This window comes from Pyxicephalus adspersus, chromosome 3 (assembly GCF_032062135.1).
Source record: "Pyxicephalus adspersus chromosome 3, UCB_Pads_2.0, whole genome shotgun sequence".
NCBI lineage: Eukaryota > Metazoa > Chordata > Amphibia > Anura > Pyxicephalidae > Pyxicephalus > Pyxicephalus adspersus.
Genome location: NC_092860.1, coordinates 66,329,869 through 66,352,600, shown reverse-complemented (window position 1 = coordinate 66,352,600; position 22,732 = coordinate 66,329,869). Strand labels below are relative to the sequence as shown.

Below are 22,732 nucleotides of genomic sequence, written 5' to 3'. Positions count from 1 at the left end.
AGTTGGAGGACCTAGGGCCGTTTCTAATAGGTTAGGCATTTATTTTAATGAACTCCAGTTCAGCGACTTAGGTCCTCGAATGCACAGCTCTGTTATCTGAGCAGCCGCTTACTTATTACTGCGGTTCCACATCAAGGGGCTTTTATTGAACTGTTGCCAGCCAGTCTCAATCTGAGCAGCGGCTGCGATGCATGTTCTTGTATTTCAGATTGCATATTTGCGGATTGACGGGGTGGAAGGGTGGTTTGAAGGGCCTAGTGGGGGAAACATCACTGGCAGGGAATAGGTGGTCCTATTCCAACTAATAAGGCTATAAATATCAACTTCCGAGATGCCCTTTGCAACGTGGCTTTTGGTGGTTTTTTCTGGGACTGCATATAATCAGCAGGCTTCTGATACCCTTAGGATTTAGAAACACTATATCAAGGTATGAAAAGTGATAAATCTTTATACCATCTTCTCAGTTTTTCGAACTTTTGTTGCGTTTCCTATGGAAATTCTCTATATCCCTTTTTTTTAGTATATATATTTCCTCAATATTAACACATTTTTCTTAACCTTAATACTAGGCCAATTTTTACTCTAAACTCAAACTGTGGTTTATATACATAGGCTAACCCATGGTTCTTGAATTATTTGAATACACAAATCATACTTACCTTGATGAATAGGATACACCTGCATTAATTAGTGCTCTCACTATCATCTACAATCCTGTACTAACCTCCCTGAGGCTATAAATAATAAGTATTTTCAAATAAAAGTCTATTTGAAAATACTTAAATATTTTAAATTTCTCGCCTGGTCCTTTCTCACAGCCGCACAGTCCTGCCCCCAGCCTCAGATGTTGCACACAGATGCCCGGCTGGAATCAGCGTCCCTTGGCTCCGCGTTCCCAACGTTCACGCGCCAGGGACGCAGATGCGAGCTGGGCATCACCAGAGGAAATGATGCCGGGCATCATTGGAAGATGCCGGGAGCACCACTTACCAGGTAAGCTTTTCAAACTCCATGGCATTTCCACCAGTGTGGTTCGGGGTTACTGCTTTTGGTACTGAAAATTAACAGCGAACCACACACCAGAGAGGTTAAGAACACGGATGCCATTGATGTAACAGGAGTTCCTAGGAATTTTGATTTACACCCTCTTCTTCAGTTCTAAGGTTTGATGGGGCAAGTCCCTACTATTAACTTATATGAATGTTATCTGATAACTATTTGATAACTGAGAACACAGAACAGAAATGGGAATGTTTCAAGTCTGTTCTACACAAGCACACTGAAAAATATATTCTAATGGTAATAAGTTTAGGAAGTTAAAATGAAAACCTATGTGGCTCACAGCTGATGTAAAAAAGCCATAAGAACAATAAAAGGGCATTTAAAAAAATATAAAAATGAAGGATCACCTTTATCGTTTGAAAACTATAAAGAATATAACAAAAGATAAAAAAAGGAGATAAAAAGTGCAAAAATTCAAAATGAAAGACAGATTGCAAAGGAAAGTAAGGCAAACCCCAAAATGGGATTTACTAAACACTTTTTTAAGCTCTGTGTACACAAAGGAAAATGGCAGAGCTCAAATCCAAATTCATAATAGCAATGTCACTGCCTTAAACAGTTAACAATGGCTCAAAAAGGGAGCAAAGTCATTAACAGGTAACTACAGACCGGTTAGTTTAAACATCCATAGTTGGAAAGGTTCTACAGAGATTGATAAAGAACCACATAGAGGAGTTTCTGCTAGAAAATAATATTATGGTGATAGCATGGCTTCAAGAAAGACCTAAGTTGTCAAACAAATTTACTCTCTTTTTTTGAGGAAGTAAGTAAACAGGTAGACAGACATAGCAGTTGATATAGTGTACTTGGACTTTGCTAAAGCATTTGACACTGTACTGTGTAGTTAATATGCAAAATAGAGTCAATAGGTTTTGAAAAGCCAATCTGTAATGGATAGAGAACTGGTTTAAGGACCGCATCCAGAAATTAGTGATTAATGATTCATACTCTGGATGGTCTAAGGTTATTAGTGGTGTATCCCGGGGTTCAGTGTTGGGACCTTAACTGTTAACATCTTTTAAAAAATCATATAGAGTTTTGGGAATAAAAGTACCATTTCTGTGTTTGCAGTTGACACCAAACTAAGTAATGGAATTAAGTCCATACGGGATGTCTATAATCCACAAGCGGACCAGGATGTACTGTTTGATTGGGCGGTCAAGTAGTAAATTACATTTAATATAGATAAATGTAAAGTTATGCACTTGCAGGCTAACAACATGCATGCTTCATACTGTCTAGGGAGAATACAGTTAGGAGGTTAGAAATGGAAAAAGATCTGGTGTTCTGCTACATCATGGACTTAATAACAACATGCAATGCCAAGCTGCAATATCTAAAGCTCGTAAGGTACTTTCTTGTATTAAAAGAGGAATAGACTGCAGAGATGGAGACATAATCCTGCCCCTGTACAAAGCATTGGTCAGACCTCATCTGGCATATGCAGTCCAGTTTTGGGCACCAGTTCACAAAAAGGACATTGTGGAAATAGAGAGGGTACAGAGATGGGCAAATAAACTAATAAAAGGAATGGATGAGTTCAGCTATGAGGAGAGATTAGCTGAACATACTATTCTGCCTTGAGAAGAGACCTTTAAGAGGGGATATGATCACCCTGTATAAATATATAAATGGTCCATATAGAGAACTTTCTTCCCCATTATTCACTTTGAAATCATTACAAAGAACAAGAGGGCACTCTTTGCGTTTGGAGGAAAAGAAGTTTAAGCTCCGGATAAGAAAGGGATTCTTCACTGTAAGGTCTGTGAAAATGTGAAATAGGCTCCCTCAGGAAGTAGTTTCCTGAGGGAGCCTATAGATTGCTTTAGGAAAAAGCTGGATGTTTTTTTTAGAAGCACAGAATATAACTGTGTATCAAGTTATGATATATTCCGGAACATCCGACTGCCTCATGGAATCAGGAAGGAATTTTTTTCCCGTTGGAGAAAATTGTACCAGGATTTTTTTGCCCCCCTCTGGACCAACTATATCCATAGGGTTTTATATCTGAGATATGTTTAATTTACCTAGTGGTTGAACTTGATGGTCTTTTTTCAACCTGACCTACTTTGTAACTATTATGACTATGTATATTAACCAAAACCCTATGATTGAGACCCTTTTTTAATATATGACATAGATAATCTGAACCAATCCTGACTTGTCTGTGATGTTTCCCTGAAGAAGCAGGTTTAGCTCTGCGAAACAGCTCTCATTTCATTATTAGTGTTTTGGTTGATTACTGTAATTTAAAACCACCATCAAGACTCTTCATAATTTTTTTTTTCTGTGTATAGTAATGTTATGATTCAGAATGTTTAAACAAAATGTTTTTGTTGGTTTTACTGAACATTCAAGTGTTAAAAAAAACAAAAAAAAAAAAACATTGGTTATTTTAATAAAGTTTCAATGAATATTTTTATGGAAATATTAATATAATTTATACTGGATAACTCCCTACTTTCATTGGGGTGGGTAGATAGCTACTAACAGGGGGGGGGGTTATAAAATTCATTAGAATGCTTTAGAGAGGTGGTCTCAAATAATTGCTATTTAATGGGAATACATCCTATTCAATGCTTTCCTTAAAGCAAAACTGTTCTAAAAATAAAAATCCATGCTTACCTTTACTTCTGTGGTACCCTTAACCCCTATATACTTGGCCTCAATTAGGTCCTGCGCCATCCTGGAATCCTCCTTTGTCCCGCTGTCATCTTCTTCCTTCTTCTGCGCAGGCGTAAGATCAGGTGATGTAGCCTGCTGTAACTATCTACCCTTTGGGATACAGTAAAAACTTTGGTAATAGGTCTGCTTTACCCTCATCAAGAGCAAGAGCCAGAAATGGAAAAGAAAGAAACTGCCAATCTGTGGCTTATTATAGGGACAGGAGGGCTGAACCCTTTTTGGTTGGTGGAGGTGGCTGTATGTGCACAGTATGCTTTGCAGTGATACCTGGAACTCTACTGACTGAAATACAAAGTACCCTGATGCAATTTTGCCACATGACAAACATGAGTGCTATTTTCAAGAGATTTATGGTGTTAGTAAAATGGGAGTTTAGGTCGTTTACCTAGCAAAGGGATGTCATCTTGCAAGAGAACTTTCATTTCACTTAGCAAAAGTAGTGAAAATTCACTTTGTAAATATTACACAATCACGTACAAGGCTTACTTGATTTTTTTTCTTAAGTCAGAGATATCTATTTCTACTTCTACAGCTGCAGGCGAAAGCAAATGGGGTATTCTTGAACCTTTCTTCCTCAAAAAAATGACAGGGCTAAAAAATTAAACATGACAGGGCTATCCTTTATGCAAACCCCAACATCCAAGGTTTCCATATAGAGGTAATCAATACAAAATGCTCACAACTTGATTTTCACCAATATTAGTTCCTTTATTTCCCTGCCAAATCTATTGAAAGAATTCGAGATCTATCAGAATCTATAAAAAATAATTTGAAGAAACCTGGAACCCTGGGCATGAGTATGTATTCCCATCAATTACAGAAACTGCAATGTAAAAAAAATATCCCCCCAAAGTGGCATTCTGATCCTTCTTCATGATTTTGCTGATGCAATATAGTAAAAGTGATGATGATTCAGAGATTCCTCTATTTACACCCTCCAACACCTGCTGTTCAGAAGATCCTTTGACCCAGTAATCTATCCATCACAAGTTGGTCCTTGTTAAACTCACCTAAACCCTAATGCTTGTCCATTTTTCCTGCTTTCAAAATCAGCTTCTCAGTTGCTAGCAAATATACCTCCTCCTATTCTTGTAATGAGATAACTGAATGTTATTCACTTCAACTGTTAGTGTTTTGGTTGATCACTGTATATTTAAAGCCATAATTACAAAACTTTATATGTACTTGCATGAACAGTTTGGAAAACATTAATGAATGGACTTGTGGCTTTTTTTCAAACCTATGTAACAGTGACTTCAAATATATACTTGGTTTTGCCTTTTCCAAAATTTATTCAAAAAAAAAACTTGCATCAACAAATGTTATCAGTGTACTGTGAAAAAGTAGGTACACTCTTGGCCTCAAAAGCTGGTGCTACCTTTAAAACAAATTACTTCTTGTGAGTGTTTTGCAAGTACTAACCAGTACTTAAATTGCAAGAATACAATTTTTCAGTGTAAACATAGTAAGGGCTTGGCTTTTCTCTAACCCTCAATATCCCTTTTTGTTTTAAACCATTCCTTGAAAGATTTGCTAAGCTCAGATCAGTATCTGGCAAAAGGTCAATTTTCACTTTAAGTTTAACTTTGAAACAGTTGGCCTCACATTCTCATCAACCACATTTGAAGTGAATCTAAAAGTATGGCCGCAAGCTGCTTAGGTCCTGAAGTAGCAAAGATATCGTAAAAACTTTACATTTTCATCACCATGAAACCAACAACCAACTGATGTTCTTGCGGTGCTGTTTTTTTTTTTTTTTTTAGTGTCAACCAAGTCTCTTACTGTGCCAAATTAGTCTCTAATTTATCAGTCTACAGTGTCCAGAAGTTCTGATCTTTATCTATGGTCACTTGCAAACTGCATCAAACGTTCTTATAGAAAACATTCATATGGAAAGCAGTCTTGTTTCTAACAAACCTCTCATACAGGTTATATTAATGCAATGTAGACACATGCCCTGATACCAGCTATTGCAAATGGTTACCTGTAGACCAAGCAATGACATTTTGGTGATTTTGGTGGATGCTCAGCTCTTGACAGTTCAATCACAGAAAAAATAGATGTAATTTGAAGTCTATTCCACTTGTAGCTTACAGTGGAATAATTGATTTGAAATAATTTTGCAAATTTTTTTTAAAATCACTACGTGCATTGAAGGAATGTACAACATGCTTTCTAGGGGCCATACAGCTCCTTTGGTCTTGGCGTGATAAAGACAAATGTTATTATCAAAAATCACCAGAACCCATATACTGGAAGTTAAGACAGGTTTACCCAGCATACTCATTAGGCAAAGCTAGATATCACCCTTTCCTCTGCAGACTGTTTACATTGAGATCTAATTTTTGACTGTTCAAACTTATTGATTTCCATATTTACTTTTTCACATGACTGCATTTAAATTAATAATGTTGGCAGCTTTATGTTTAAATTACAGTAGAGGAATAGTTATATGATCCAGGTGTGCTTTGCAAGTAAGCCACTGCCAGCTACACACGTGCCACAAACAGCACACAGGCTTCATCACAAAGGAATGCTGTTCTGTAGTAAACTCACAGAATGTTTCAGCTAAACTGCACATCGTGCCAAAATTACAATCCTTGTGTACACAGTGTGATTTCTAGCATATAGAACACTCTAGTATATTTAAATAAGTTATTTGGGATGGTGGCATTATATGACATCAGATTGGGATATATGATATGCCAATTGGAGGGCCTGTATGATTTTTAACTATGCAAAACAATAGTGTGAAACTAAGAAAATCCAAAAATTATAATCTTAAAGCTAATACAGCAATTTTATGCTCCAGGAATCTATTCCAATTGCCCATGAGTAGATGGTAGGGGGATTGAAAGACATTTCATATTTCCTTCTTTGCCAAAACTTACAACAGTTGTCCAAGGGTGTTGTTTATAGGTTTTTGTTAAGAATTAAGCAAGCACATAGCAAGTCCAGAGCAGGACAGGAAATTAGGAACTGTGTTTATTCTATTATGTGCTGAATTCAGAAAGCTATAACATGTGAAACTGGTTGGGTTGGTCTGCTTCTTGAAGCGTGTGCTGCACAGTTTACCTTTTGTGTTAAGATAAGATAGACAATCCATCTTCAAAAAACAATTTATGCTAATTGGACCTGTTTTCAATATGCATTGCAGTGGGTTTTACCAATCTAATGTATGCTGCAATTTTTTATTTTTTTCCCATAAAAGTAAATACTGCATTGTATCTGAATATGGATAACAAAGTATATAACATGTTACGTAACAATTAGAAAATTTTAAAATTTTTTAGATAATGAATGCATATACAATTGCATGTGGTATCAAGCAGTTACAAACAGGTAATACATTCCCACATTTTTGACATAAAGGGAACTGGGTTGAGCAGTGCATTCTGTCATTACCTGAATCATCAACAAGTTGCCTTAGTAGGTTGTCTTTGTTCTTTGTATGAACTTTGGAGCTTCATTTGAATTTTCACTGGGCTGTTTCAAAAAAAAAAATAAAAATAAAGAAAAACAAAATCTTCTTTATTTATTATAAGATTTTGATGTGTGTACTTTTTATGCTACAGATTTAATTTGTGGAAAATAGAAAACACACTTTTGTACATTTTGTGCAGTTTTAAGATAATTAGACAAAACGTATGATTTGGCCTTTTGTCCTAATGAAATCACACAAATGAGATTTTTTATTTAATGTAAAAGTCACAGTTTCTTTTTATACACCATAAAGTCAATTTTTCTGCATTCACTAGAAAACACAACATTGTATGCAGACCATAACCTCTGAGTATACTGACACTTGTAGTATTCTAGGTACAACTAAAAAATAAAGACACCTTTGCTGGAGGACAACCCCCCACCCCCTCACACCTTTGGGCAAACTTCAGTTAGGCAATCAGTTCATGCCCACACCTTAAGTTGAGCCGGGAGACTAAACATATTTACATATATATAGCCTGTAGATAAAGGTCTTGTGCCCATCAATGCATCACACACGTATCTGCACACCTGAATAAGCCGACAAAGGACTGTGTGACAAGTTCTTCTGCTAAACCCCAATCATGACTTTACCCCAGGTGCCCAAAACTATACTGCATATTCCAGATGGGGTCTGACTGATGCTTTGTACAGGGGCAGGATTATGTCTCCATCTCTGCAGTCTTATCTGTTTTTAATACAAGAAAGTACTTTACTAGCTGTAGATATTGCAGCTTGGCATTGCATGCTATTATTAAGTCTATGATCTACCAGAACCCCCAGATCATGTTCCATTTTTAAATCCCCCAAATGTATTCCCCTACACATCATGAAGCACGCATGTTATTAGCCCCCAAGTGCATAACTTTACATTTATCACTATTAAATGTCAGTTGCCACTTGGTTTCCCAATCACACAGTACATCCACGTCTGCCTGTAGATTATAGATATCCTGTATGGACTTCCATTCCATTACATAATTTGGTGTCATCTGCAAACACAGAAATGGTACTTTTATTCCAAAATCTATATCATTTATAAAGATATTAAACAGTTAAGGTCCCAACATTGAACCCTGCGGTACACCACTAATAACCTTAGGCCTGTGGTCCCTAACCTTTTTTCATCTGGGGGCCACTGTTGACATTGGGATAAAACTTGCAGGCCACAATACAAACAAACATTAAAAATGTATGTTTAAAACTAAAATAGTTTTAATTTAAAATGACATTAAATTGAAATGTTTCTAGATACTGTATTGTGAATGCATCAAATAATAGATAACAAATCCAAGAATCTCTGCAATGGAAATGCAATTCATGTGACAGATAGCCAAGGGATACATGTTCTTACTACTACAACTTCAGGGCCCTACATCTCTGCCACTTTCCTTTGTGAGCACAGAGCTAAAAAAAAAAAAAAAAAAAGGGTTTAATAAATCTGCCTTTTCTTTATCCTCAATTTTGAGACATCCTTTAGGTGGGCTACACGCTCAGATCTGATCTTTTTGCTAGTAACATGTATTTTTGGTGTTTTGGGGGTTTGCCTTACTTTCTTTTGCAATCTGTCTTTCATTTTGAAGTTTTGCACAAATTTAAATTCCTTTCTATATCTTTTCGTTTATTCTTAATAATTTTCAAATGATGAAAGTTTGAGAAACAAGTGCTGATGTCAACACCAAACATGAAGACAATAGGAATGATGCTGCTAGTGATTGCTTGCAGGCATTACTGAAAAAAAAACTCCTTTATCCTCTGCACTACTGCAACCACATTAACAGCAAAATTAAAAAAGATCCCTGACTTGTATGCCTGCCCTCACTAACTTACTGCCCCAAACAACAGCCACCAAACTCTCAAATGAAGCAAACGACTACATGTTCTAATGGCTACAACTGAGGAAACTCAAGATCTATAAAAATCGTAGCCAGTGCCTTGCTTGCAGAAAAATAGGACTTGCCAATGAAACACCTATGACCTTATACCTATGTCCTAAATAAAGTTTTCACAATTTGTAGCATAAGGTCCCACAAAACAACCTCTACAGCAGAAGCAGTGGCACACTTCTTGGGACAGTTGTATAGGTTTTTTTCATATTACTTTCATATTTCATTGCATGATTTTGATAAACACTTTTTTTCTTCATTTGGGGGGTCTGGATCAGGTCATGGGAGAACTGATCCTGCCAGTCTACCTATACATAGTCAGTTAGGTTGAAAAAAGACTATGTCCATCAAAATCAACCACTAGGGAAATAAACATACCCCAGATAAAAACCCAATAGACATAGTAGCAATTTTCCTCAAATAACTTCTTTATCAACAAATCACTTATAATAGCTATCTGTTGTTGCAGGGTAGGTAGCGCTGAGGTGAACTACCACTGTTTAACATGGATGTCAGCATCGCAGAATCAAAAAGAGGAGACCAAAATAGTTTAAACATGACACAGAAGCATCATGTGCCCCCTTTTTTTAGCACCAATGTAAACCTGGAAGCTGGTCAGATCGGCTCATGGGCTTAAAAATGAACTGCAGCTTTGAGCCATGAAAATATAAAATGTAATAATAGGGTTCTCGAACTGTAAAATCTTTTTTTCCTAAATTAATTGAAATACAAAACTAGATCTTGGGATCTATGAATGCAAATTTTACAGTTAGTACACAAATCCCATTTATTCTTCTGTTTAATAAAAGACACTAAATTTTAAAAGAATGACCGATGGGAAGCTCCAAACCAATGCCCAAAAGAAACACGACCCCAAGAAGTAGTTGCATTCCAGTAGGATAGAACAGACCCAACAACCTCCAAGAAGTTCCTTTCTGTTGAGCAGGTTCGGGGTAAAGTGACTGCAGCACAACTCAACTCAACTGAAAAGAGAATGCCACCTTCAGCAAGAAGAGATGCCTAGGATGAAGTACAACTTTATCTTTAGCCGGTACTAAAAATGGCTGCTTACAGGACAAAAGCTACCAGTTTCTACACCCTGCAAAATAAAGTGATTGCTTGACATGACCACCATAAGTAATGTACATTTACACAAAAAATAAAAAACAAAGACTGCCAAAACTGAAATCTTGCTCTTAACAGAACACCTTCAGCCATGCCATTCAAATGCTTTTTATCTGCCTCAGACTTTTGGAACCCAGCTAATTAGTTACGTGAATGGAAAAATTGGAGGGTGGGGAATTATCTACTTTTTTTTTTTTACTTTGCCTTAAACATGCTCCTGAAATGACAGATAATTTCCATACATTAAAAGTCTAATGCAGAATACAGAATTACACATTCTACCATGGGGAGAACAAATGTGGCACCAATACAAACTATAACCCAGATGACCAAACCCTACCCTGGATACATTATGGTACTAATGCATTTTAAAATTTAATTTTAGATTTCCAGGAATATCTTGATCCAGGAGTTTAAAATGTAACACATATTTTCTTGAAAGCTGGATTTTGATCGTTCACATTCTATGGTATAGGCAAAAGCAAACTACCCGAGTTTTTCCTTCTACTGAAGCCTACTTTGGTAAAGAACCAAAGCAGAAGCAGTCAGTACTAGCGAAAAACATAATTTCAAACATAACTGTTTGTACAATAAATATAAATACCTAATAAAAAAAAAATGTGTTCTGCAAAATTGTTAATGTACTGTAGTTATGTATAAAAAGAAGTGATTGCAGTTTGTATTGCATAAAATTGTACTGTAGGCCATAGCTAATTTGCCATCTATTACTCATAACATTCAAAGGGTTCAATGGTGGAAATGTTTTCAACAAGTGTTTTTGACCAAGCGCTGAAGTTTCTGTAATGGAAGATCTAGCTGTTTTGTTGGACAGGGGTTAATAGATGTCAAAATTGGTTAGAAACACTTATATTAAAAATGAAAAAGGAGAAGTTTAAAACCACTTTGAATGGAAATCCAATAATCACAAAAACATAAAACGTGTTTCTGGGGTTTTCTCCTATTATCAAGAATAAAAAATAAATAAATCTAAAATCAATATACAGAGTTTTGCACAGTAAGAACAATATAAATTTGTTCCGAGGGGGTTTACCAAGTCAATGACTGTATACACACAGTGGGTATCTCATGCGACAGACCTCAATATATTGTAGCTAAACCTTTGGACAGCTGTAGCCGACTCACCCTCACTACGCAACTTATAACACAGACATTACCCCTTGCGTCCTTGCATAGTTAAGGCAAACGAACTTATGTGAATCGCACCAAATTTTTTAAGTGTTCTACATCTACAGGAAGTGAAGAATAAATGACAGGTCTAACCTCAGCTCTAGGAAAAATGTTGTAGACTATACCATATATATATCACAGATTGAATATTAACTCCACAAATTCCCATGTTTCCATAGTCCATGCATCAGCACTAAGTCTCTAAATCCCCTGAGAAAGCCCAATAGGGCGAAACGCATCAGAAACAAGACATGCTACTCATTTGAAATACTGGACAATCTTTGAGAATTTATAATGTAATCTGTAGCAATACTACATTATAAGTAAACTGTATTTAAATATGCCAAAAAAGACTTTTTTTTTTTAATTGTTTCATATCCCTAAAAGTTGAAGACTTTTCAGAGTTCAATCTGCAAGCATAATGCAAGCCGCCTGTCCTTAATAGGCTGCATCAACTTTCCAGTGAAGGTTAGAAAATTACCATTTCCAAAGTAATTTTAAAAACTTTACACCAACTGTTGCATTCTGTCCTTTAGGGATCTCTGGCTTCCCAATACTAACTTTTAAATATAAATAAGCTACAAAATCGGGGTGGCAAGGCCATGCCAGACCTACATAGTTATTTTTACTTTTTTATTTATATATTTTTTATATAATTTTTTCCCTTACTTTGTCAGATTAGGCGGTTGTCAACAAGTCAGGAAAAATCTCTCTAACAAAGTCCCAGACAGAAAGTAAAACCCAATTGGGTTTTTAACTTTTCTCCATTCCGTTAAATCATATATTGAAAAGATGAATACAATATAGGAGCTTTTTATATTCTAGATAAGGGGTATCAAACTCAAATACACAGAGGGACAAAATTAAAAACCTTGAGATTTATTGAAAAAATTAGGGAACATTTTTCCTTCTCATTAGATATAAACCCTTTTCATATGGAAACAAAGAGGTTTTGCTTCACATTCAATCTGGAACAAGCTTAAAAAAGTTCTCTATGCCTTCTGATTTAAATTTCAACCTTGGTAACCTTTTTGCACATGAAAATTCAACCATTCCAGTCCATGCAAGGAAAAGTACAGATGAGAGGGTGTGCTAGAAATGCCAGGCACGGCCAATGCGGAGCTAAACCTTATGAGCCGGCCGCTGCTGAAACTCCCTCTTCATTGAAATAGCGCCGCTTCTAAAATCCTCTGCATTATTTGCGTTTATAAAACAGTCCAATGCGGGGCCATGCATAGGAAGAGAGCCTGCTGGTCTATAGACGCGAGTGATGCTGGGAGTTGCAGTAGTGGCGCTATGTCAATGCAGCGGCGGGCCAGCTGCAGTTCACATTTAGGATTTATTTGGGGGCCAAAAAAAGGACTTTAGGGCAAGATTTGGCACCCGGGCCAGAGTTTGACACCCCTGTTCTAGATGTAAGATCAATTTTGACTGTGTTGACAGCTTAAAATGCACCTATATTCACTGCAAGCAATAATAAATTCATGGATGAATTAAAGGCAAATTAAACTTTTGAAAAACATTAAAAAAAAAAAAAAATACTAGTGCATCATATATTTTTGCAGCTCATATGTACATAGTTGATACCCATAGATTTCTATGGGACTGAGAGTCAAGTTATATGACAATATTCTTACTCCTGAAGAGAGATTGAATTTGATTTGGTGCAATGTTTTCTCTTTTTGCGAAAATAGGTGGCCCATATGTCCCGTTAGTAATAAAGGTTAAATATTTTAGCAATATCCATAAATACTAGCCTGAGAGCACATGTATCTTGACAGCCATGATGTTCTAAAGAACACAGTTAAGACAACAGCTAGTACCGGTAGCATATGATAAATATCTGACTCATAACAGGAACAGTAAGATTACTTATTGAAACATCATTCATAAAAACAATTGCACTAATGTGCAGTACAACAGTACTGTGGGAGCACTATTAATAATATTAGTATTAACCTCCTGGGCGTTTCACTGATGTCTGGATTTCTGTACCAAAAGTGGTACACTGTTTTTCATGAAATTTATTTTTTTAAATTGTAGACCTGTAACTTACAGAAATATGTCCGAACAAGGGTCTAGTAGATATCCGGAATATATTAAAGTTTGAAACACACAAACGTGTAAAAAAAAAAAATTAAGTTTAATAATAAAATTAAATAAAAAACACAAAAATCCATCACCATCAGTGGACTCCACAAGTGACTCCAGATCGTTCCCGCTGTCTGAACTGTCCCAACACATCTTGGGTGGATAGATGCCTTCTGGAGCTTGAAGCCATAGCAGGGGTCAGGCAGGCGGTGATGTCCGGGTCAAGCAGAGGTCAGGGCAGGCGGCAGGCAGAGATGTCAGAGTCCAAGCAGAGGTCAAAGCAGGAGGCAGGCAGAGATGTCAGGAGTCCAGGCAGAGGTCAAAGCAGGCAGCAGGCGGTCAAAATTAGGCAAAGATCAGCAAAGGTAAGAGAAGACACAGTGTTACACACTAGCCATCCAGGGAACAACTTGTAATTGTTAAAACTTTGATTGTGTATTTATTTATTTTTTTTATTTTGTATTTGATTGGATACAGGAGTTTGTATTCAATCCAATACAAAATGTGAATTTGAATTTCCTGCCGATGGGCAGACGCGCCGCCGACGTCATCAGGGATCGCCGAGGGACGCGAACACCGAGGGAAGAAGAAGACAGAGATCCGACGGAGAACACAGACACCCGACGCTGGAGAACTCGGATCGAACAACAGCACACTGAATGATGACAGTGGCACCTGGTAAGAGAGGCCTTTTCTATTTTTAGCCACCTGAAAATAGTTTGAGGTAAACGCTTTCAGCAAGTTTTTTTACCCCTAACTAAGCTCGGGGTAACCGCCCAGGTGGTAATAAACAGGATTTATATAGCACCAAAATATTACACAGCGCAGTACATTAAAAAAGGACTAATTTATGATTTATATTAGCAGTCCTAAAAGTAAGGTTTCTAACCAGTGAAACTAATTTTATAAATAGTAAATGGTAGTAGGCACTGGTGATGGTTAAAACAGTTTGTCAGTTCATTTACAACATACCGTACATAGGTATTCTGCTACAGATATTGTATGTTTTTGGCGCCTCCTACTGTTAATGTCAAGCGATAACTGTGTTTGGTATCGAACCCTATTTTCTTTCATTAAAAATGATGCATTACCATGGAGCATAAACCTTATTAATCCTTATACAGGTCAATATCATGGTGTATTTACCAACTCCCCATAATTCAAGAACAAAAGAACATACCTCAAGTAGAGAGCTTGTAATTGCTCACCAAACAGAAGGAGGGACACATAAAGTATGAAGTTTAAAGGGTGGCAAAATCAGATAAAACATCAATACATTTATTGAAAATCTTGTTAAAATTAGAAATACCCTTAAAATAAACACAAAATTTATTTTTTAAAAAAAGGCAAAGCTAAATCTTTGTACCTTTACTATTCAAGTCTCAAGGTATAATGGTTATACGTGGATCATGATTCAACGCTTGAACGCCATTTTCTGATATGGTGGTGGCTGTGATCAGCTCCTTCATTAAGGAATTATACTGTTTCTAATAATTTATTGAAGGGTAACTATAAATTTGAAAAAGAATTTGATGAAAAAGTATATATATCATTTTTCACCAAATAGGATAGTGGAGGTTTTCATTTGACCAAAATTTAGCTACAAAAGCTTCCGAAAGATTATTGTGATATACCCCCTGAAGAAGTGGGTTTTCCATGCGAAACGTGTTGGGTTATAGTAAACATCCATTCTTTCTGTTACAATCCAATGAAATTGTGCCTTTGGGACTGTGGGTAAATTTTTATAAAACAAATTTTGTTTGTGTGTTTAATTTAAACATATCTGTAATTTTACCAAGATTGACGTTTTAACTGATTTTGTCATCACTTAAACTCCCTGTTTCATGCGGCTGCCCCTTCAATTACGAGTCAATGCCTGTATGCGCACACAACCCTAATTATTTTTGCCAATGACACTGGTCGGTCCAGAAGAAAGGCTGTAAGTATTTTAGCACAATGTTTTTACAGAATGGTATCCAAATGGTAAAGAATGCAGACATCACTCATATTCTTGTAAATCAATTAATACTACAGCACGTTTATACAGATTTATAAAAAGGAGAGATTTATAGCTCTGAAACTAAATTTAAATTGCTCTTTACTTCTGCCATTCTTAAAAATGTGTCTAGTAAAGACTTGAGATAATCAAGAAAACAAGAAGTGTCTTTGCTACTGGGGCATTGTGGTTGGATGACATGATGGCATTGGCTAGGTAACCCCTAGCTGATGGTGGTGGATATATTTTGTAGTATACAAAATGGGAAGTCCCTGCTTGGCTTGGCTTATCTTGGCTTCATTCATACAAATGTAAGAATACAGTCAAGTGAAAAAGTTGATACCATAATGTCCATGGAAACTGTTGGCATTTTAAGCATTTTTGAACTAATAAAATCTATATCCTCTTTGTAATTACAGTCTGGCATAACATACAATAAAACCTGTCTTGCCTGAGTATTCTCTTTTTCACAGTATAGTTAGTTATAAGTTGGTTTCCTGGGTAGGTCATATGTTGTTTAAAGAGAGCTGTAAATGTGAAAAATGAAAATGCACTGCTTGTGATCAGGTCATTTATCAGGCACAATCCTTATGCTTTGTTAAATGTGGGACATTTCCAGTCTGTGCAGGCTCCTGTTTGAAAGGGAAACTAATTGGTTTAACCATTTCACATACCTATGTAAAAATCCTTCTGTACCTAAAAGTAATAATGGTATGACAAACTTTTAGGATGAGGGGGGAAATTCTAACTTATAGCTGATTCTGTTCTGCCATAACTCTTTCACTATCAAGAACATGAGGGTTTCATCCTTAGCACTAACAGCTGTTATAATGCCTGGAAGTGTAATTGTATTCATTTGACACACTAAGTGCTGGGCGAGAGTGATTCATGTCAAAAAGGTTTGTCAATATTTTTTAATCTATATCCACACTAATACACAACTATCTTTTTGGGGGCCTCAAGACCCCCTTTTGATCTTAGAATGATGTCACCATATCAACAGCAAAGAACACCATATCCTAGATATTAAAAGTTTTGATAAGAGGTGTTTCAAAAGTATAATTTAAAATGGATTAGGATATGGAAAAGCTGGTACACATAGGGAATGTGCTTACTTTCATGTGGCAAACATGCATTTCATTAAAGCAGAACTACATGTAAAAATTAAAAAAAAAAACTGCAACCAGATGGGTCCTTTATTGCAGAAAAAAACAGGAGATATCCCTTCTGTAATAAAATAAACTTACTTGCCTGTCTGCATACACTCATACCTGTTAACAAATGCTACAGAATGGGCATGGGGTTTTCATTCATAGCCTAAATGAAAATGCATCCATCTAAAGTCAAAAAGGCATGGAATAAGATTACAGTTTGCCATTTACCCTACAGACCAAGCCTTCTGGACTTGTTAGCCACAGGAACATTAGTCATGCTTGATGCAAACAGAAGACAGCACTTTAACCCCCTGAGGGGTAACCTCGAGTGTGGCTTGGGGGTAAAAAAAAACAAGCTGAAAGCGGTAACCCCGAGCCACTCCCAGGATAGATAAAAACTTTTAAAAAATTAAATAATAAAAACACCTGGTCCCATCGGCGTCCTCCTATGTCCTGCTGGTCGGATCTCATCCTCAGGCCGCGTCCTCTTTCTCTGATCTTCCCCAAGCGAGTGCACTGACGTTCACCGGGAGTTTAAATTATTTTGAATTGGATTCAATACAATACAAAATAACTGTATTGAATCCAATACAAAGTAATAATTATAATATATATATATACACACACACACACACACACATACATACATACACAGTTAGAGGAAGAAGTATTTGATCCCCTGCTGATTTTGTATGTTTGTCCTTTGACAAAGAAATGACCAGTCTATAATTGTAATTGTAGGTTTATTGTAGCTGCGAGAGATAGAATAACAACAAAAGAACCCTCAAAAGTCAGAGCATGATGTGCATTGTAATGAGTGAAAAAGTATTTGATCCCCTTTCAGGCTCCCAGGTGTCTTCACTGTATGCATGTAACAAGCTGAGGAGCACCCTCTGTAAGGGAGTGCTCCTAATCCAAACTTGTTGCAATACCTGTATAAAAGACACCTGTCCACAGAAGCAATCAATCAGATTCCTAACTAGTCACCATGGCCAAGACCTAAGAGCTGTCTAAGGATGTCAGAGACAATATTGTAGACCTACACAAGGCTGGACTGGGCTACAAGATTATTGCCAAGCAGCTTGGTGAGAAGGTGACAACAGTTGGCACGATAATTCCCAAATGGAAGAAACACAGAATAACTGTCAATCTCTCTTGGTCTGGTACTTATTTCACTCATTACAATGCACATCAAGCTCTGACTTTTGATCACTGGGTTTTTGAGGGTTATTTGTTGTTATTCTGTCTCTCACAGCTAAAATAAACCTACCATTACAATTATAGACTGGTCATTTCTTTTTCCTATTTTTTGATGTAAGCAATTTACCTACTATAACAATACATCAAGACATTAGCTAATTTGGAATTTGTTCATGCACTAGTGTTCAGTTGGACTCAGTTAGGAGTTAATTTCGAACACAAAACATTAAAATTATTTTTCTGCACCTTGCCATCAAAAAGCCTGCTCCCCCTTTTCCTATACTTATTTCTTTGTCAGAGTGCAAACGTACAAAATCAACAGGGGATCAAATACTTTCCCTCACTAATTATATAAAATTTTTTTATAAGTTTCAGTATTTTTATGCACCCTTGATTTAACAGATTTTTGGTTTTTTTTTTTTTATTTAACTACCTGGGCGTTACACTGAGGTCTAGATTTCTGTACCAAAAGCGGTACACTGTTTTTCATGAAGTTTTTTTTTTTATAAATTGTAGACCTGTAGCTTACAGAAATATGTCCGAACAATGGTCTAGTAGATATCATGAATATAAAAAATGTTTGAAACACACAATTATGTAAAAAAAAAAAAAAAATTACTTTTAATAAAATTAAATAAAAGACACAAAAATCAGCTTAAACAAGAATACATAAGCAAATGAAAAATACTGAAAATGCGATAATTCAGTATACTGTATAGTAATATATTTTTCTAAAACACCTCCCTAGTGTGGTAAATTTTAAAACAGAGTCCAACATCACATACCTATAGACAAAACCACAAAAATATTTTGTATTATTTTGTATCTGTCCCTCGGCCGACATCATCGGCGAGGGACACGTACACGCTACGGACGGAGAAGCCGGCAGGCTTCTTCTTCTCGGAGAAGGCACCCGACGCTGGAGAGGGAGATCGACGCTGGAGGACGACGCTGGAACGCGAACACGACGCTGGATGATCACAGCGGGACCAGGTAAGTGATGATTTTCATACAGTGAGAAAAGTTCGGGTTTATCGATAATTGCAATTTTTTTTAACCCGAACCAAGGTCGGGTTTAACGGTCGGGTGGTTAAAGTTTATTATTATGTTTATTAAATATTGAACATATTTCGGTGAGTTATGCCTACAATGTAAAATGAATTTCCATGCAAAACAATGTACCGCTTTTGGCATAAAAATACTGACATAATTAGACTGCAAGGGAGGTTAAAGGAACCTCATACCAACTGTAAGACATGGTAGGGGAAATATTATGGTTTTGGGTCACTTTGCAGCTTCAGAGCCTAAGAAGCTTGCAGCTTATCATGCACATTAGCAAATCCACCAACGAAAAAGAAAAAAATGGCATCATCAGAGCTCCGATTTGAATCACATTGAAACACTATTGGGGAGTTTTAAATAAGTAGTCAATACAAGTATACCCAAAAGCATTTTGAAACTAAAAAAAACTTTGTATTATGAGTTATAAAATATTCAATGAGTTGATATTATAGAAGCAGGTGGCCAGTTTATTTTAGATGGATTTTTGAACATTTGAGGCTAGGGGTGCATGTAACTTTTCAATTCACCATTATATCTGGTAATTTTTTTTTAAATAAATCATTAAAAAGGCAACATTTTTGGAGTTTGTACAGTTCCTTTTATCAGTAGGTACTGTTTGAATAAAGATCCATTGTTTGCCATCTTAAATTGTTAAAAAAAAAAACAACGTTTTTACATGACTGAATTTTAACCTATATGTACACCTATTTCAGTTAGCAAAACTTAACCTGGAATTTTGACAATACATAAGCATTTCGAATACTTTCTGATATTATTTTGTTACCAATTCACAGGTAAACTTAACTCTGCTCACACAATAGATCAGCAGCTCTTCAGACATGCACTAAAGTGTTACGTTTCCCTGCAGCAAGATAAAAAAAAGTAAGCAGCTCTGCAAATCTCTTCTAGCTGAGGGAATTAAACAGCACACACAAACAGATGCACTGCAAATTTTGTGCTCAACTTGAAAGCCCGATCCCTATATATTTATAAGTACAAAAACATGGCAAACATGTGTACTATATTCTGCTCTTCCAACCATTAGTTGGGGAATGGAACCACAGGACTGATGGGAGCTCTTACTAAATTTTCCTGATCATTTGTACAAGTGACAACTTTTATACGATAATTACAGCACAAAAACAGTTGTTTATGATCAGTCAGTGGATGTATTCAGATCCAGTCACTTTGTTGGATTGGAAATGAGTCTGCCAGTGTGTACTACGCCTTAAGCTGCGTACACATGTGCAATTTTTGTCATTGGAAAGGATCTTTCACGATCCTTTCCAACGACAAAGGACTACACGATGCATGAACAGTGCTGTACATACAGCACCGTTCTGCTCTATGGAGAGGGGAGAGCGATGGAGCGGCACCCTGCTGCGCGCTCTCCCCCTTCACTTGCATTAGGATCGCTCCTCGTTCATGGATCCGCCAGGACGGATCCACGAACGATGAACGACGCCGACTGTACACACGCCAGATTCTCGCCCGATATCTGGCCGATTATCGGGCGAGAAAAATCTGACGTGTGTACGCAGCTTTAAACATGGCTTAGGTCATCCTGAACTATTGCACCACTCAGGACTGGGTTTCTAGGTTTAAGCCCTAACAATCCTTCCACAGCAAGTGCTTGTAAGCTCATCTGTCAAAGTCAAAACGAAATGCATACAAGGTCAAAGGGGAGTAAGTTTTCATTCTCACTGTGAAAAAAAAAAAAAACATTATACATGCACAATAAAAGTGTACAACAATGGATAGATATGCGTGCAGCGGTGTGTTGTAAAAACGCACTTCACTGCAACACATAAGTGGGAAACATCAGACATTGCTCTCCATGAAACATTTGATTGTCCGTGCATATTGCATGCTACCGGTATGTGAAACACGTGAACCCTAACACACTGCACATTATGGGAACATTATTTAAAAAATCCATGTTAGTAATCAATTGTTTTAAATGACAATTTTCTAGCAAGTGTACACTGCTTTAGATAACAGATCAGTAGCAATCATAAATGGAGTTGTAGATGACCCTGCTTACTCTTGCTCCCCTCTTTCACTGCACAATCATCTAGTAAGTCCATATGACATTTGTATAGAGCTGTGGGAAATTGGGTGAACAGCTTACAGGAAAGCAGACTGGCAGTTATGGCAATCAATGACTTTTCCTAATAAAAATAGCGGAGAATCCTGCATACAAACTCCAAGCAAGTACTATTCGTGGCAGAAGTGATGCAGGGAACACAGGCTGCAAGGTAGGCATCTTGCTGCTCATTCACCCAGGCCTCTAATACATTAAACTCAGCAATGGCAGACCTGTTGTCATCATTTAGAGATGTGCGGAGGCCTACAGCAAATTCACCTGCCAACAAGCGCGCTGTTCACAGAGCTCGGTACAGCAGTGTACGTGTTAATACACCAGTAGAAGTATCTTACGTCTGCGACCACTGAAATTATTAAACGAATGCGAGCTAGCACACTTAACCTACAACATAACACAATACATTGACTAATTCCGGGCCCCCTCCGCCCTCTTCCCCAGTCACATGACCTCTCACCCGCAGGCTCCGGGAGCAGCATCAACCGCCTCTTCTATCTGAGAGCTGTATAGGAGGAGGGGCGGGGGCGCGCAGACTTGTGATGGGGCGCGCGCCCGCACGCTGAGAGGAGCGCGTGTCCGTGAACGAGTTGTGACGGGAGCGAAGTGGTCGCCTTGTCATTGCATTGCTTTGTAAAAATGTTTGTTTGACCGGTCCCTTCCCGAAGTAAAAATAATAAATGTGTGCTGTTTTTTTTAACTATGTGTTTTTATTGACTAAAAAGCGCTTTCGCAAGACTCCTAGTTCTGTGTGTATCTATTCCTTTCCTATTGAGTTCCCCTTTGTGCAAGGCTATTTTTTTTTAGCAGCACTAAAGCTAAATAAATATTTATTCAATCTACAATAAGCATGCCTGGCAGACTGCAATTATCTAAATACACTCACCTGTCTCCATTTCATTGCGAGCACCATCTACATATAGAGAAAAAGGAAAGATGGCTGTCTATCCACCTACCCCACCTGCCTAGGGTTTTTCTCCTTGTAGATGTGTCTAGGTTCTTTTAGCAGATTTTCACCAGTTCCCTGCCTGGCAAATAAGACACATGTAAAAATGTCCTGTGCTTGTGTGTGGGAATCCCTTTCTTGTTAGCTCAAGAAATGTTGAGACCTCAATACCCTAATTGTCTATGGGCAATCTGTCCAATTCTAAAGCCGCATACACACGTGCAATAATAGTTATTGGAAAGGATCTTTCATGATACCTACCAACGACTAGCACTGCACGATGCATGAACGAGTACTGTACATACAGCAGCATTCTGCTCTATGGAGAGGGGAGAGCAATGGAGCGGCACCCTGCTGCGTGCTCTACCCCTTCCCTTGCATTAGGATCGTCATTCAGACAATGGACGACTGGTGCTGTACACACGCCAGATTTCGTCCCTGAGCCGATTATCGGGCGAGAACCGTTGGACGTGTGTACGTAGAGTAAATGTGTTATTATATTGCATTCATATATTCTGTTTTCTAGCTTCCCAGACTTCCTCCTAAATCACAATCCAGTGATCTTTATGGCTGTAAACCAACGGTCAATGTAGGTCATCAGATTGTCTCTGATCTCCCCAATCACTATGAATGTAGCTTCTTACTGCTTGGATCTTCTTTCCTTGGTCAGGGGTAACATTGGTTTTACACATAATATTGTAGCTAATCCAATCCATGTAACAAGCTGGTTCTTTCCTATCAGATGCAGGTTGT

General features: G+C 37.3%; 1 protein-coding gene across 9 annotated transcripts in view; it reads right to left on the bottom strand.

Annotated features, from left to right (window-relative positions):
• Positions 1 to 21,605, bottom strand: part of GNG7 (G protein subunit gamma 7) — a 38,162-nt gene extending 16,557 nt beyond the window's left edge. For 2 of the 9 annotated variants that reach the window (XR_011919872.1, XM_072405001.1), the window contains exons 1-2: positions 21,494 to 21,605; positions 7,153 to 7,233 (exon numbers count right to left, since the gene is read on the bottom strand). The gene's annotated coding sequence lies outside the window, so the exon portion shown is untranslated. Of the gene's footprint in view, positions 1 to 7,152; positions 7,234 to 13,612; positions 17,314 to 21,297; positions 21,417 to 21,493 lie in introns of those variants that run through there. The other 7 variants (XM_072405004.1, XM_072405005.1, XR_011919873.1 and 4 more) reach the window with 6 other exon arrangements.
• Positions 21,606 to 22,732: the final 1,127 nt, after the last annotated feature.